The sequence below is a fragment of the Theropithecus gelada genome, chromosome 1 (genome assembly GCF_003255815.1).
Source record: "Theropithecus gelada isolate Dixy chromosome 1, Tgel_1.0, whole genome shotgun sequence".
Lineage (NCBI taxonomy): Eukaryota > Metazoa > Chordata > Mammalia > Primates > Cercopithecidae > Theropithecus > Theropithecus gelada.
In genome coordinates, this window is record NC_037668.1 from 194,204,828 (window position 1) to 194,223,347 (window position 18,520).

An 18,520-nucleotide genomic window follows, 5' to 3' on the forward strand; every position below is an offset into this window, starting at 1 on the left:
GCAAAACTTTGCATATATTAGCTAGATAACATGCTGAGCATAACATGTTCAATGAAATAACAATGAGCAAGTACCAAGTGTTCAGCATGTGCTAAGGCCTTTACTTAGGTTATCTCATTTAATTATTTTAATAACCATGGGAGACTGTGTGTGTGTGTGTGTGATTAAATGAGGACAGGCTCAGATGAGTTAAGTGATTTAGCTATGGCCATGTAGTTACAGTTAATGATGAAAACAGAATGTGAATTCGAATCCAGGTCTATCTATCCCTCAATTCCATACTCTTTACCATTTTCCTACTTCGGTATAGATTTAATTTAATTTTCAAAACACAGAGTTCTTCAACTTCAGACAAAAATTCTCAAGAGAAGACAAAATATGCCATGTTAATTTTTGTAATTAAGTTTAGCACTCATTTATTGAGCACATACTAGGTCCCAGGTCATGTGCAATATACCAGGGGCACAAAAGTGGAAAAGATGCCATCTCTGCTTTGAAAGAGCTCACAGTCTACATAGCAACATAGCGACACAGCTTCTAAATTTCTTTTAAGTCCCCTGGTTTCCCTTCAGCCCTAGGACTATATAAAAATAATTTTTCCCTTTGTTTGTGTCAACATCATAGCTGAAAGATTTCTACTTCTTACTCAGCAACTACAATTAAGACCAGAATAGATGATCACCTTTGTGTGTATTTTAGAAAAAGGAAGAAAGGAAAAAGAAAGAAAAAAAAGGAGGGAAGGAGGGAAGGAGGGAGGGAGGAGAGGGAGGGAGGAGGGGAAGGGAAGAGTAGGGAAGGGAAGGGAAGGGAACGGAAGGGAAGGGAAGGAAGTAGGGAGATAGGGAGGAAAGAAGGGAGAAAAGGAAGAATCAGTACATTGGCCTGATTAGTGCTTAAGGAAACAAAGGAACAAATGCTTGAAATTGAAGCTGTCTCCAGAATTCCATAGTATAAGGTCACTATACCTACATGGCAGGATTCATTCAACAAAAATTTCTTGAACATTTATTATAAGATACGAATAGAGCCAAAGGGTTCATAGTCAAATGGGTAGAAGGACAAGTTAATCAACAATTACAGCCCAATGTGAGAAAAATCATAGCAGCAGTTCTCGTAACACCCCATGCGAAAACAGGAGAGGAAAATGTAATGAACACGGGATAGCAGAGAAAGTGAGGATAAGGGAAGAAAGTGATATTTGAGCCAAGACCTGAGGTGAAGTGGGAGTTAGCCAAGAGGAAAAGTTGGGAGAAAAACTCCAGAAAGTACACAGGTTAAGCAAAAAAAAAATGGGGGTAAAAGAACCCAAGGCTTTTTGGTGAGAACCGTTGAACACTTGCCTGAAATTGTTTTAACTTTTATATATTTTATTTTATTTTATTTAATAATTTTACTTTAAGTTCCAGGATACTTGTGCTGAACGTGCAGGTTTGTTACATAGGTATACATGTGCCATGGTGGTTTGCTGCGCCCATCAACCTTATTTTTATATTTTTAAATAGGTGATACAACCATGGCTCAAAAATTAAAACAATATGAAAGGGAACCTACTGAAAAAACTTGTACCTGTACCTATCTTCGTCCTCCCCATCCTCCCCAGCCCATGCACCTGTAACTATTATGAAATAGTCCTTTGGATGTCCTTCCACTGCTTCTTTATGCAGATACAAGTCAATACGACTATATATATGCACATAATCCAAGGCTTTCTGAAGGTGTATGTGTTTTTTACTACAGTAAAGCATTGTGTTACTTGGAGAAAGTAAAATACATTGATTGTTATTGTTGGTAGTCTTCATGGATGGAGTGTCCCCTACATATCATTACAGCTAAGGTCACAACTTCATTTTATAGTTGAAGAGAAATGAGACTTAGAAAATTCAAGTAACTTGTCAGGTGCAGACAGCTAGTGAGTGGCAGAACCAGGGTCAGCAGAGGGAGGCAGTGCCGCCTCCTCCAGAATCCTATTTCAGCGAAATGGCTCTACTATTCACCTAATTGCTAGAGCTAGAAACCTGAATCCCTCTCAGCTCACATGAGGTTAATCACCAAGTCCTATTGATCTGAGCCTGTTATTATCTTTCAAATCCATTCCCTCCTCTCCACCCCATCATTGTCTCTTACCTGGTCAAGACCTAGATTTCTGACTGGTCTTTCTCTCTCTAAGCTGAGGTTGCCTGCAATGTAGCCTCCATTCTGCTGCCGGAGTGATCTTTATAACACATAAATCTGATGGTATCTCTCTGCCCCAGAATCCTTCCAAGGATCCCAGTTGCTAACAGTATGAAACCTAACTCCTTTGCAAGGCATAGTTGAGCCCTACTCACATTTCCTGACATTCCCACCACAAACCTAATGCTACAGAAAAACCAAACCACTTCAAGTCTCTAGAATCCTCCAGATGTCTTCTGTTCTCGGTCTTTGCCCAGCCAAGTCCTCTGGCTAAACCACTCTTCTCTCCCTTGGCAACCTCCCCATCTTCAGCTCATGTGATACCTTTTCTGGAAGCCATTCATGTCTCCCCCAAGCAGAATGGCACAGTCTTTGCCTCTGTTTTTGTTCATACCTATACAAAAGCAGTCACTTCGTGGTCATGAATGGTTTTTGTGTGTTTCTCCACATTAATCTTCACATTCTTTTAAAGTAAGAATAACAGTAATTGACTCTAATTTTATTTTATTTTTAATTTAGTCAAATGAAGCAGTGGGAACGGGAAGGAACAAAGAAATCTGTTACTGGTTGTGATCAATTGGTTATAAACACCACTGCATTGCACTGTTACATCAGCCACTTTTTTTTTTTTTTTTTTTAGATGGAGCCTCATTCTGTAGCCCTGGCTGGAATGCAGAGGCGCAATCTCAGCTCACTGCAACCACCACCTTTCAGGTTCAAGTGATTCTCCCGCCTCAGCCTCTCAAGTAGCTGGGATTACAGGTATGTACCACCACTACTAATTTTTGTATTTTTAGTAGAGATGGGGTTTCATGTTGGCCAGGCAAGTCTTGAACTCCTGACCTCAAGGAATCTTCCTGCCTCAGCCTCCCAAAGTGTTGGAATTACAGGCGTGAGCCACCACACCCGGCCTGCACCAGCCACTTCTAATTTTAGATTCACAGTGCCGAGGATGGTGCCTGTCACATAAAAAGGCTTCAGTATGTATTTTTAAGTGTTTGTTATATGAATAATTCCCAAACCCAGGCTCTTTTCATTTATTACCCAGACTGTCTCCCTCAGTTGTTCATTATTACCACAAGGGTGGTTTCACCTGGTACAGAGATTTGAAGGAAATCTCTTGGATTATGGGCACATGATCCAACCTCAATAGAGAGCAGTAGGAGGAGTGAAGAGTCTCGCAGAACCCTGAGTTATTTTGAAGGCATGGTGAGCCTGCAGGAGGAGGAGGATCTGAAACGAGGAAACAAAGCTCAAGAAGATAAATCTTACCTACTTTCTAATTTTACTTTTGGCAGGTCTAGAGTCAAGCAGATGTATTTGAGGTTCAGGCTTAATAACCCTGAATATTAATCATGAGTTTATCAGTGTTATGCTACTACATGCAGCTAGGAAAGAAACTAAATATTAAGGGCTCAGAATTCTATAAAAATTAGCACCATGACTCTTAGGAATAGAAAGAGAAATTCCTCTAATAAGTGATTCTAAAACTTGGGTTAATATAAGAATCATCTCAGCAGGTTTTTAAGTTTTCAAGTTCCCATCATAGAGCCACTGATACAGGGGGGCCTGGAAATTTTCTTTTTCCAACAAGCAACCCAAGTGATAATAATGTAAACAATGCTTAAAGTGGTCTCCAAAGCTGTTTTATTATACACCCCATATATTTAATTTTTTATTCATAAATTGTACTCTGTGTTTCTGCACCTACACATAGAACATACTCAGAATTAAAATATTCAAAAGATAAAATGAAAATAAATCTAAATATAATTTTTAACATTATCTTTCCACCCATCAATGGATCATCCCAAGTATGTATCAATGTGCATCCCAAGAGCAAGGCTGCCCCTCAGTAAAATCAGCATCTATTTTAATGGTCTCAAGGGCCTCATTTAGGGACATGTCCAACTACACAGTTTTTTTTTTTATCTATTGAGGTTCTTCTGTGTACCAGGGACTGTGCTAGACTATTTTACCCCATATTATCTCATGTAATCCACCTAGTAACCCTGCAAGATAGATATTATTAATAACAATTACATATTTGGAGACTGAAATTCAGTGAGATCCATGTAGGTTGCCTAATGTCTCATAGATAACAAATAATGAAAAACAAATGTGAATCCAGGTTTCTAATGTTTTCCACTATATTATGTATCTATGTCAGTTAAGAGTATATTTAGCTGCAAGGGAACAGAAATTCAGTCACAATGATTTAACTGGATAGTGGTTTATTTTTTTCTGTAACAAAAAGTCCCCATGCATGGAATCCAGGCTGGTAAAGAGGTTCTATAATAGTACCAGGGATACAGGTTTCTTCTCTCCTTCTATCCTGCCATCTTTAGTAAGTAGTTTTTGTCACAAAATAGATATTTCTACCTCAGGCATCACAGCTCTATTCCTACAAGAAAATAAAAATGGGAGGAAGGACAAAAGATAAAAGCTAAAAAGGCCCTTACTCAGCCCCGTTTAATAGCTTTTCCAGGAGCCCCACCTGGTAACTTGATCTTGAATCTCATTGGCCAGAATTGTGCCACAAACCCCACCTGTAGCTGCAAGCTGTGTACTTTAAGCTGGGCATAGTTGGGACAAAACTGGATTTCTCCTAATTAAGAAGCAGAAATTGAATTCAGTGGATGCAACCAGGAATATCTGCCACATTGCTTCTGTCTTAACCCCAGAACTACCACAGCATTGTAGCTACTACAGAAACTAATACAGTCTTGCCGGGCGCCGTGGCTCACGCCTGTAATCCCAGCACTTTGGGAGGCCGAGGCAGGTGGATCACCTGAGGTCGGGAGTTCAAGACCAGCCTGACCAACATGGAGAAACCCCGCCTCTACTAAAAATACAAAAATTAGCCGGGCATGGTGGCACATGCCTGTAATCCCAGCTACTCAAGAGGCTGAGGCAGGAGAATCCCTTGAACCCAGGAGGCAGAGGTTGCGGTGAGCTGAGATTGCACCACTGCACTCCAGCCTGGGCAAAAAGAGCGAAACTCCATCTAAAAAAAAAAAAAAGAAACTAATACAGTCTTAACATTCCAGGAAGAGAATCTTTTCAAGTCATGTAGTGTATATCCCCATCTAATGCTAGAATCCAGTCTACTCTATCATGACCAAGAGATCATCCAGCATCTGCTTGAAACTCCGAGGATGGGAAAGCTTACGACTTTACTTTGAAATTTATTCTACTTGTGAGAAGCTTTAATTATTGGAATTTCTATTCCAGTAAAAATCACAATGTATCATATACACATTTTTTATACTGGGGTCTTAGGACTGGAGGCTGTTACTTATTCATCTCTGTACCTGGTACAGTTGTCATAAAGAGGTGACTCAAGAAAAGATTCAAGGAATAAACTGATAAATCTTTTTTTATATTGAGATTAAATGATTCTTCTAACCAGTAAAAAACAAACAAACAAACAAACAAACAAAAAACCTCTTTTTTCTCTCCCAGGCCCATTCCATTCAACTGCACTGTCATGTTCAGTTAATAAGCAATATGAAGAGTGATATATTAGGGTCACATGCCAGGAACTGGTCAGGATGTGTAATAGGCCCTGCAGAGCTCTGGAAATAAGCTTTGATCAGGAAGAAGTGAATGTGAGTTAGAGAACAGCTTGTGATCTGGACCCACACACCACTGAGAAGAAATGCGGCTCCTGTAGGGAAGCCCCCAACCCAAAATTCACCACTCTTTTCCTGGTCTCTGCCAATCTGGGTTTCCATTACTGCTTGGCAAATTTTCCACTACAACACAGGGAATCAAGGAAAATGATGCACATGCATGTGCACGTGTGTGTGTGTGTGTGTGTGTGTGTGTGTGTGTGTGTGTGTGTGTGTTCAAACAATTTTCTCTCTGGGATTATGGCCCTTCCCACACTTTCTCTTCCAAGACCACAATCACTGCATCCTCTGGTATGCTCACATGCATAAGTAGTTTTTACTCCAAAGTAAATGGAAGAAACAAACTGTCTAAGTGGAGACGTAAGTTCACAAGGTTCAAGTGATTGAAAGCTAAGATCTCCGGCTAGGCAGGACAAGATCTGATCTTATGATGACTTAACTTCCCTAAGCTCCTGGTTCCTCATCAGTGAAGTGGGAACAGCAATATCACCACCTCAAATGTTGTGCAGATTAAATGAGATACAGCCTGTAAAACACCACAATGCCTGGTACATACAGTGCTTGGTAAGTATCAGCCAATCATTGTCAATGTCATTCTACTTAGCACATGAGTTTGGCACAGGTTCTTCTCCTTTTGCAGGCTCTTTCCCTAGCCCTGACCTTCAAGATAATTCCTAGGCCAGGTGCAGTGGCTCATGCCTGTAACCTCAGCACTTTGAGAAGGCAACGCTGGAGAATCGCTTGAGGCCAGGAGTTTGAGACCAGCCTGAGTCACACAGCAAGACCCTGTCTTTACCAGAAAAAAAAAAATGTTTAATTAGCTGGGCAGGGTGGTGCATGCCTGTAGTCCCAGCTACCCAGTAGGCTGAGGAGGGAGAATCCCTTGAGCCCAGAAGGTTGAGGCTGCATTGAGCTGTGATTACACCTCTGCACTCCAGCCTGAATAACAGAGTGTAAGACCCTGTCTCAAAAAAAAAAAAAAAAGAAAAAATATCACACCTGTTTCTTGCTCTTCACACCACATACCCAAGCCATATGTAGTTCCCTCAGTACTACAGGCCTATGGAAAAGGAAACCCTTTTTCTAACTGGGCTCCTTCTTTGCACCTGGCTCATAGACTTGCTAGTAATTCCCAGGTTCCCTTCCCAGAAATTGTCTCATCCACCCTTCTTGATGATGAACCAGCACAATTTGGATACCCCCAAGTTATCTCTCTTTTCATTTTCTTCCATTTATTCTTTGCCTTTTTCATATAGTAGTAACAAGCACCCAAATCCTAAATCCTTCTATCCTTCTTCTTATTTTAAGAGACGGGGTCTCATTTTGTTGCCCAGGCTGGAGGTAGTAACTACTCACAGACATGATCATGACACACACTACAGCCTCATATTCCTGGGCTCAAGAGATCATCTCACCTCAGCCTCTCAAACAACTGGGTCTATAGGCATGCACCACCACTGCTGGCTCCCCAAATCTTTCTCAATAAAAATAATTTTTTTTGTTTGTTTGTTTTGTTTGAGACGGAGTCTCGCTCTGTCGCCCAGGCTGGAGTGCAGTGGCCGGATCTCAGCTCACTGCAAGCTCCGCCTCCTGGGTTTACGCCATTCTCCTGCCTCAGCCTCCCGAGTAGCTGGGACTACAGGCGCCCGCCATAATTTTTAAAAACATTTTACAATACATTATCTTTTATTAAACACTCCCACTTAATACATCTCATTTTAACTTTACAATAGCTTTGCGAAGGACTGTTATTCCCATTTTGAAGATGCGAAAACAGATTCAGAGAGCTGACAACACCCGCCCAAGGACCCAAAGGCAGTTAGAATGAATCTGAGACTCCATTTCTGCTGCTTTGAAATTCATGGTTTGGTCTCTGCCACCTTGACTTAGTACATGGGTCACTATATGTTGGGCAACTAGGGGAGGAGATACATTACCAAAATTTCATGTCAATGTAGATACAGGTGTGCCGGGACATAGGGAAGGCTGCCTTCTATCCTCTCACTGTCTCTATGATAGGAGCTAGATGTGCTGGTACAAGCCAATGGCACTGGAATAACCCGGCTTCTGCTGTCTACTATGACTACTAGAATAGTAGTCACTTTGGAGGTAAAGACCTCCAAAAGAATCCAAGCCATCTCACTCCATCAAATATTTATTGTATACCTAGAATGTATTCAAAACCATAGATTATACTGGGATGTAAGACCTAGTCTAATGGCCCCCAAAAGCTTCCAATCTAGTCAGGGACTGAGACTAAGAATATAAAATAATACATAATTAATTTTAAATTGGACAGAAGAAATCATAGATGCTGAAGTAGTTCAGAGAAAAGGTAGATTCATGGGATCTGAAATAATAAAGAGAGATTTTTATGGAGGAAAAGCTTCAGCTAAAATGAGAGGATGCATCATGAAAGAAATGAGGACCATATGGCTACTCATAGATCCCCCCGTGTATTTAGTGTACCAGGCACATTTACCCATAATCACTCAGAAGCCCCAAAGCAACAACCCAGGAGTCCTCACTTAATAGGTAAAGAAACTGAAGGTCAGAGAGGTTAAGTAGTTTGCCCAAAGTCACAGGTCTTTTAAGTGATAAATCCAGAATTGAAAGTAAGCTTTATCTGATGCTAAAGTTGGTGCTTTTTCTGCTACCTTGCTGCTTACTACTGACAGGTAAATCCAAGAGCTAAAACAAATGTTATTGGTCCATAAAGAGCCTGTTGAGAGAAAGGGGTATAGTGAGAAGAGCACTGGAACTAGAATCAGCAGGCCAAATTTGTAATTAAGTTTTCATTTCTAACGTATTTGGTAAATCCTCCCTTGACTTTCAGTTGTCTTATCTGAGGTAAATGGAGAAAATGCTAGCATCTCTTTCAAATAACTATAATAAAGATTAAATGATAAACATACAGATATAACTAAAACATTAAACACCCACTTTTACATGTGAATTTTAATAAAATAAAAACACAAATTAAAGTACTTATGTATTTCACTGGATTTACCTAATCACATTTCTATTAAATAACCACCATAGCATCTTCAAGACCTAGGTGGGTGTTAGTTAGAAAGGCTAGATAAACTTTTGGGCACTTCTAAAACTAACAGGGGCTCTTAAGCTATCAGGGTTATCAACCTCCCTCCAAAGCTGACCCTTCTAGGCTCCCATGTATTAGCTCTGAGTGTTCTGGCCTCAGACTGAGGAGTTAAGGAGTGGGACATCTACCCAACAGGAAGCCAAAGACCACTTCTATAAGAGCATGAAGCTGAGTGCATGGCATATGCTTCATGAATAGAGGGTAAATTGAACTGAATTCTAAAGGGTCCTGGATTTCCTAAAGGGCAGCCTCTATGACTTACCATTTTGTGGAAACAAGCAACGGATGGAGATGTGACCATGCCTACAAGACACAGACACGTGTGTGGGATTGGGACAGAACTTTTCAATCTGGTCCCTCCCCTTTGTTCCATAGCCCACTGGGCTACAAAGGACCTCCTAGGAAGAACGTGCTCAGCTTTCTTTGCAATGGCTGGGCATGCCAGAAACAGAGGCTTTGAATCATCTCATCACCTGGTCAGCAGGAGCTATTTATGCCAGAAGTGTCTTAGGAAGAAAAGTGTCCTTTTATTAATTTCATGGCTTTCTTGCTAACATTTACAGTCCAAAACAAGTACAATCTGAATTTCAGACTTAGGTTTCTGACTTGAGGAAAAGAACAAAGAAATAACCGCCTTCAATTCACGTAACTATAATTGGTGACTTTTTCCCCCCAACAGTTCAATGTACTTGGTAGTTCTTCCTTTGTGAATTCTTATAAACTCAGAAATAATGTTAGGGCATAGGGGAGGGAGTCTCAAGAAAGCCAGAGATCCTGGTTGAGCTAGTGGGGCCAGACAACAAACCACTGATGCTAATAGGATTTCACTGGCATCCAGGGATTGCAGAGGCCCGAGAACTCCTTCTGTGTTCACTGGGAGAAGGCAAGGAAGGAGACTGTACCCTACTTACTCTATAGTCAATTATGTATGCACTCATTTATTTATTTGTTCACCTGTCATTTATTGAGAACCTGTTTGCATGCCCAACACTGCACTAAGCACTTGGGGAAGAAAGAAGTTTTAAAGGAGAACAACTTTATAGAATAGGGTTATCTTTTTAAAGAGAACTGGAAACCAGGCTGAAATTATGGGGCCTGTAAAAAGAGGAAGAAAAGACAGCCTTGGCCTAAAGAGTAGCCCTGGGGCAAAGCAATTGAAAGTTCTCTTGGGTTCTGTGGCATAGAAAATTTACATGACTTAACTAAGATCATACAGATCTTTGAAGTCAGAGACTGGCCTAACACCCAGCCTGAGTGCCTTTCAGATGACCCCATCAACCTAGTACAGTGAAAAGAACTCAGACCTTGGAAAGAAAAATACCTTGATTTAAACCCTGCTTTTACCTTCAGTTACTTTAGAACTAAACCCCTCTGAGCTATAGTATTGCATGTAAAAAAAATAGTGATAAAAAATATTCATTGTAAAATGTGGTTACTATAGGATTAAAATACATGCTGTGATTTCTGCTACAAGAAAAATGGAGTAGTAGAGTCCAGATTTTCTTTCCCAGTTGATACAAGACAAAATATATGAAACAATGGTTTTTTTTTTTTTTTTCTGAGACAGAGTCTCCTTCTATTGCCCAGGCTGGAGTGCAGTGGTGCCATCACTGCTCACTGCAACCTTTTCCTCCCAGGTTCAAATGATTCTCTGCCTCAGCCTCCCAAGTAGCTGGGATTACAGACACATGCCACCACACCCGGCTAATTTTTGTATTTTTAGTAAAGATGGTGTTTCACCATGTTGAACAGGCTGGTCTCGAACTCCTGACCCCAAGTGATCTGCCTACCTCGGCCTCCCAAATTGCTGGGATTACAGGCATGAGCCACTGCGCCCAGCCTGAAACGATGGTTTTCAAGACATTGGACATCGGGCAATAAAAAGCAATAATCCCTGAGAGAAGGGAAACAAATGAGATGAACCCTATGATTGAGACAAGTTACTCCCTTGAGAAGGTTTCCAGGTTATGGCCCAGAGAGTGGAAACTGACATATAGCCTTATAGAGTCCATGAGTTGTAAAGACACAGCTGAAAGTCCAGAGAGACTGACCAATCTCTGCCTTTATGAAAAAAGAAAGAAAGAGAGAAAGAGAGAAAGAGAGAGAGAGAGGGAGGGAGGGAGGGAGGGAGGGAGGGAGGAAGGAAGGAAGGAAGGAAGGAAGGAAGGAAGGAAGGAAGGAAGGAAGGAAGGAAGGGAGGGAGGGGAAAGAAAGGGAAAAAAAGGAAGGGAGAGAAAGAGAGAGAGAGAGAAAAAGAGAAAGAGAAAAAGAAAGAGGAAGAAAGAAAAAGAAAGAAAAGAGAGAGAGAAAGAAAGAAAGAGAAAGGAAGGAAAGAAAAGAAAGAAGAGGAAGGAAGAAAGGAAGGAAGAAGTCATCAAGCAAAAAAGAATATATACTATATGATTTCGTTAATGTAAAATTCTAGAAAATGTAAACGAATTTGTAGTGATAGGAAGCAGACCACTGGTTGTCTAAGGACAAGACTAGGGGTGGGAAAAGTGGGATGAAGGAATTACAAGGAGCATAAGGTAACTTTGTGGAGTGATGGACATGTATACACATATCATATATATTAATCATATATATATTTTAGAGGCAGAGTCTCTCTGTCACCCAGGCTGGAGTGCAGTGGCACGATCAGGGCTCACTGCAGCCTAAACTCCAGTGGCTCAAACAATCCTCCTACCTCAGCTTCCCAAGCAGCTGGGACTACAGGCATGTGCCACCAAGCCTGGCTAATCATTATCATGATTGTGGTGATGATTTCATGGGTATATACAAATGTAAAAACTTATTAAGTGGTATGATTTAAACATGTGCAGTTTGTTATATGTCAATCACACTTCAATAAAGTTGCTTTTAAAATTTCCTGATGTTTGTACGGTACCTCTAACATAGTAAGTCCTTAATAAATGTTAGTTCTCTTTCTTTTAACAACTATGTTTTACAACTAGGAACTAATAGGATCATAATTCCTGACTAGGGGAAGTCTTTCTCACTAGAAAAGTATAGGAACTATTTTTGAAAGGCTGAACTGTTTGGTCATCTTTGCTTTCGGTTTTACTAAGGCTGGCAGCTCTCTATATCAGCAACGCCCCCAAAGAGCCAGGCAAAGTGAGTGAGGCCAGCCTAGCTTTCCTCCTCTCCACCCTCACCCCTCAGAGCCATTACCTTGGCAACCTAACCCAATTTGATGGCTTATGAAAACGCAAGGTTCTTGATGTTTGTACCCCCATTGCCCCAGCATACTGTTTGGCGTGTGGCTAGAGCTTAACAAAGGATCAAAGAGAGGAGTGAAGGAAAAGAGTAAAGCTTCTATCCCTGTGCCTGTGTGCCTGCATGGTGACCTCCAGGTCTCCGTGTAGTGCAGGTCTCAGCTAAGTCTCAATAAAGGAAATTCTCTGCTCTGGCTGAGGTACCAGACCACTGCAGCTCTGGGTCCTGATAACACCCACAGCTTTCACACCAATGCCTTTCCACAACTACTTCACTTGCTGGGTCTACTGAGCACTCTGCTAGGGCATCACAACCATTCTCGGTCCATCAATCTTGATTGGATAGCAAAACAGATGACATTTTAACATCTTCATGTTGCTAGGGTTCTCAACTTTTGCATTCAAAGAAACAAGATGGTTATCATAGTGGCAAGCACTGAACTGGAAACCTAGAGACATGTAGCTAGTCCTGGCTCTGCCCTCTCACCAATGAATGACCTGGAATCAACCTAGTCTATACTTGTAACTCATTGGCCAGCCTTCCTTACCACAACTGTGCTGTTTCATGGGAGGCAAAATGTTTAAGAGTCACATCACCAGCCTTGGGTTGGGAGTAAGCCCTAGATCTGCCACGTGATAACTAGAAAATGGGTTGAGTGGCCTAGCCCATCCACAGGGCCCTTTATAGGAAATTTTTCTGTGGTCCATTTTTCAAATGGCCTGGGGCTTATTCATTCTCCTATGGGGAAGTAGATGCTGTGGTGGCCATGAGAAAATAGCTCTTCTGGTAAGCAAAGTGCTAGGTATGCAAACATTCAGTTGGCGGTACCCCTGAAATTTAACTTGAAAATTGCACCTAATGGCTTCTGCAAATTAATAGCATTCAATGGGGGCTCAGCCTTGTTTCTCTGCAGGACATGCTAATATAAGAGCCTTAAAAATTAATAAATTAATATAGACCACATAACAGTCATACTTCCTATGAAAAGCACCTGCCACACATTAATGAAGCTATCCTTTCATTTTTCTTAAGTATAAGGCTCATGAACAAGGACTTGTATTACTTTTATTCATTACAGTACTCCTGGTGCAATAGAAAAGTGCCTGATACTTAGTAGGCACTCTAATAAATGTTTATTGAATAAAAGAATCATTTAATAAAGTCCTTATGAGTTGAATCTGTATGCAGTGCTTTGTAGTATTGTAACCTTCCTTGACCAAAATAACAGCAACTTCATTTCCCCTAACAACTTTCTTTAAATACCCTCACAATTTCCTTCTTCCTTCCTGGGTAGTCTATTAGCATCCTCAGAAGACTGGTAGAGATCCAAGCCTTATTTTCAAGAATAAAAGCTGGAAATCATTATTTCCAGCTTTTTTCAGTGTTATAGATTAAATCTCAACAGAACCCGGGTGGGCTATAGGACTTGTTGACCTGCTGAAGAGGCCCTGCAGAGGACGGTACCATCTTGTAGGCATAGTACTGGTTCAGCTGAGATTTAATCTACAACTCTGAAATAACTATTTCCAGCTTCTATGAGAATAAACAGAGAAGACAGGCTATAGGACTTGTTGATGTGCTGAAGGGGTCCTGCAGAGTATTGTACCATCTTGCCTAGATAAATAAAAGATATCACTATATTGATTAGGTGTTTATTTTATGCCTTAATTAAAGAACCAATCTTGTTTTGCCACTCTTGGTTTGTAGCTAGAAACCAAGTTTCTTGGTTTCATAAATAGAACGAATGTAATTCAAACCCTTAGGTCCACAAAATATTGCAATCATTCAAATTTCCGTGAGAAAAGACGTTTTGTTATTTATTTATTTATTTTTTTTTTTTATTTAAGAAATGTGTGTGCCTTTATTGGCTGAGCAGACTCCTTGAGGGCGGTGAAGCGGGAAGAGTGGGTGGTTCTGATGCCTGGCCGGGCAGTGCTTCACAAGCTTGTAGGTGATCGAGGTAATGGTCAATCTTCTCGGGCTTGCCCTCTACTTGGTTGAAGGCTTTGCCGTTGTAGACGCCCACCATGCTATCCAACATCTTGTCTCCCATCTCGGGCAGGATGATCATGTCCTGCAGGTGCGCGTTCACCACCTCTGGCTTCTGCATAGGCAGTGCCCACTTCTTGACCTTGCACAGGCCCTTCAGCAGCGAGTGCTGGTTCTGTCATAGGCCACAGTGCAGCTTCATTCGCTGTCTCGCGTGACAAGTCCAGCAGCAGGTCGGGGTGCACGCCAGCAGGAGGTGAACTTGCAGAAGGTCTGCTTCTTCTGCTTCGCTGCTTTTTCTGCTCCACTTCTGCCATCTTGACTTTTTTTTAAAACAACATGCCTCAAAGATCTCCAGTGAAATAGAAAACCCAAACTGCCTCCCTTTCCAGTGCTGAAAAATAATATCCTATGGCAGCTATTTCTAGGCCTATTTATTACCAGAATTGCTTGAAGAGTTTTATAAATGCAGATTCCTTGGCTCTACCACCATCCTACTCCATCACCCCCCCCCCCCCCACCCCCCACACCCCCCCCCCCAAGATTCTGACATAGTAGGTCTGGGATATGGTCCAGAATCAGTACATAGGAAATGGACCCCAGATGGTTTTGTTGTGCAACCAGATTTTGAAACCACCTTCTAAGCTGTGCTGCTATATAACAAAAAAACACCCAGAACTACTGACTACAAAACCAGGAACTCCTTTCCCCATATTCTAAAGAAGGGATTGTGTCTCCCAGCCTACCTATCCTGCCACATTTGTAGGAGTTACAAACTATAATGCCTGCAGGACCAGGCATGTAACATAAATGCAGGAAAGACACAGAAAGCAGTGAGGACTACGGCAAACACCACCCATCCACAAGGCACGGATGCTTGCCAGTTCCAGCCAAGCATGAACATGGGCCTGTCATCACAGGAACTTCTAAATTCTCAAAAGAATCCAGAAATTTTAAAGATTTTGTATAAAATGATTTTCTAATCTATCGATTTTATTTAAAATGTCTGGTGAAGGCTAAACACATCTGGGGTAGCATGTGGCCCGGAGCCCATGCACTTTGGGAGGCCAAACCCCTCACACCACTGCCATTCACTCAAAGGGCAAGGAGCTAAGGTGTGGGCTAGTGTGAAGGAGGGAGGGGAATATATTCCAATTACCAAGTGACTGCTGATGTTTGCATTTCAGAGCCAAACCAGCAGTCATTAATGAGACTAGCATTAATGGTTCTGTGGGGTGGCACAAAGCCCTTTTAGGTTATATATTCATTCCCCAAGGCTGCTGAAACAAATTACCACAAACTTGATGGCTTAAGCCAATTGACATTTATTCTCTCACAACTGTAAAGGCCAGAAGTCTGCAAAGTGTCAGCAGGTGGGTCCCTCTGGAGGCTCTGAGGGAGAATCATTCCTTGCCTCTTTCCTAGCTTCTGGTAGCTGCTAGCAATCCTGTCATTCTTTGGCTTGCGGGGATGTCTCCCCAGTCTACCTCTGTCTTCATATGTCCTTCTCCCGTGTCTCCCTTGTCTCGTTTCCCCTTCCATTCTAAGTCCTTATCATTGGATTTAAGGTCCACGCCAATCCAACATAATCTCAGCTTGAGATTCTTAACTTAATTACATCTGCAAAGGCCCTTTTTCCAAATAAGCTCACATTTATAGGTTCTGGGGTTTAACGCTTGGATATTTCTTTTTAGAGCCACTATTCAACCCACTACAGGTAGGTTTCCAAAAAAAAAAATCCATTATTTCAATCAAATTTTACCTCTATCAGCATTTATCTACCAATTTACTACTATAATAAAAATGACTTACATCTTGGCAGAAAACTTGAAGACATGCCCGCTCAGGCCCAGATGTATGTTGTTACATTTTTTTCTTCTTATATGCCGCTAGCTTCACGTCTTACTAGCATTATTCCATTGCTGTATTTCCTGCCATTACTTCTAAAATCAGGGATGTAGGGGTAAAAGGATCTCTGCCTTATACAGGCTTCCACCGTTGGAGAAAATGGTGCTGTCTCCGTGTGCGTGGCAAGGAAAACAGGTGACAGTGGAAGAGCAGAGGGCATAGGCTACCAGGTGAAGCAAGAGAACAATAGGTCAAGTAGAAGTCTGTCTTTATTGACCAGAGAAAGACACAGGAAATATGGCTTAGGTGAAAGAGCCCTGGAAGTGCCATGTTCCCAAGAAGAATTTTTTACAGCACCCGAGCACTTAAATGTGATTTCTAGTGCCATCTAGTGGGAAGCACAGGAACCAAGTGAGACCTGGGATGGAAAAACAAAACCATGAGTCCAGCCTTCCGTCACTTTAAGGGGGCAGTTTTTATTGAGGCTGGATTTTTTTGTCTGCCCAGCGACAGGATCTAAGAAGACTCTTACCAAACATCTGACCATCTTGTATGATGCCCTTACACTTTATGCACAGGTGGTTGCTGAACTCATCCACGTGTTGTGTAATTTGTTCTCCCCAGCTAGTTGGTGAGCAGAAGCTGTCTTCCTTTTTATTAGCACAAGCACAGTTGTCTGTCACAGAACAACCTCTCCAAAAAAAATGCCAATTGGGTATAAAAAAAAAGAAAAATCCAACTTAATGATTCTTTTTATGATCGACCATTTAGCTGTTAAAAATCTGCAGGAACCAAATGGCAAGACAAGCCACAAGAGGGAAATTGCATGACTTATGGTTTGCTAGACTTTGAGCTTTATTAAGCAGTCCTTGGGAGGTACACTCAGGGCCCAATTATAGCAGGGAGTGAGGGTGCTGTGCCCCATGGAGGAAATCGCCCAATGCAACAAGTTGACTCCTCACACTACTGCCATCCACTCAAAGGGCAAAGAGCTAAAAGGTGTGGGCTAGTGTGAAGGTGGGAGGGGAGTATGTTCCAATCACCAAGTGACTGCTGATGTTTGCATTTCAGAGCTAAGCCAGCAGTCATTAATGAGACTAGCAATTCCTTCCCTCTTACCTTGTAACATATCCATCCACAGAACCTCTACCCCAGGGGTCCTCAATTTTGGCTGCAAAACAGCATCCATCACCTGGAAAGCTTTTTTAAAATTCTGATGCACAGGCTGCACTCCAGGCCAATTAAATCAGTCTGTGGGGGTGGGGCCAGGCCTAGGCATTTTTTAAAGCTTCCCAGGTAAATTCCATTTCTAGGGGTGCTGTAAAGTTACTGCAAATGTAGGGGCTTAAAACAACACAAATTCATTATCTTATAGTTCCGTATCAGAAGTCCAAAATGGGTCTCACTGAGCTACACTCAAGGTCTTGGTGGAGTTGCACTCCCTGCCGGAAGCTCTAGGGAAGCTCTAGTTTTCTTACCTTCTCCAGCTTCTAGAGGCTGCCCACGTTCCTTAGCTAGTGGCCTATGGTCTTCAAAGCTAGCAGTGAGTGGTGAGTCTTCCTCACATTGCTTCACTCTGACACTGACTCTTCTGCCTCCCTCTTCCACATTTTAAGACTCTTGAGATTATGTGGAGTCCACCAAGTGTCTGAATTTGATTACTCAAAATAATCTGCCTATTTTGAAGACAACTCATTAACAACACCAAATCCATCTGCTATATTAATTTCCCTTTGTCATGTAGTGTAATGTAACATTCACAGGTTGCAAGGATTAGGACATGGACATCTTTGGGAGAACATTATTTTGCTTACCATATCCAATGACTCCAATGTGCAGCTGAGAATAACTGCTGGTTGTGCCAGGCACCGTGGCTCACATCTGTAATCCTAGCACTTTGGGAGGCCAAGGCAGGCAGATTGCTTGAGCCCAGGAGTTCAAGACCAGCCTGGACAACATGGTGAAACCCTGTCTCCACCAAAAATACAAAAATGAGCTGGGCATGGTGGTGTGCGCCTGTAGTCCCAGCTACTCAGGAGGCTGAGACGAGAGGGCTGCTTGAGACTGGGAGGCAGAGGTGGCAGTGAGCCAAAATCGTGCCACTTCACTCCAGTCTGGGCAACAGAGTGAGATCCTGTCTCAAAAAAAAAAAAGAGTAACTACTGGTCTACCCAACCCATAAGAAGACAGACTTAGAGAAGAGGCCCAGTTAGCAGGCAGCCATGACAGAAGACTGGAGGCACACACTGAAAAATTGGTAGGGAACAAGGGCAAAAAGGCAGAGAAGGGCAATAGGCAGCCTTACCAATTTTACATTGTCACAGAACTTGTTTAGGAAGGGGGGAGGGCAGAGGCGCAAACTGTCATGTGATTTATTCTCATTCAGTTCTCTGATAGTCCTGGGAAGCTAAATTGTACACTCTCCCAAGGATGAGGGGACCATCCCCACTCAGCTGTAGCCATTAAAGAAAATTGAGGTCATAGATAAGACTTTTCCAGACTTTTGTAACTCATTGCTATCGGCTTGCTCCTTGTTTTGTACTCAGAACCTGGGTGC

At 41.9% G+C, this 18,520-nt stretch overlaps 1 pseudogene; it reads right to left on the reverse strand.

Annotated features, from left to right (window-relative positions):
• Positions 1-13,964: 13,964 nt before the first annotated feature.
• On the reverse strand, positions 13,965-16,183 carry LOC112633520 (annotated as a pseudogene).
• Positions 16,184-18,520: the final 2,337 nt, after the last annotated feature.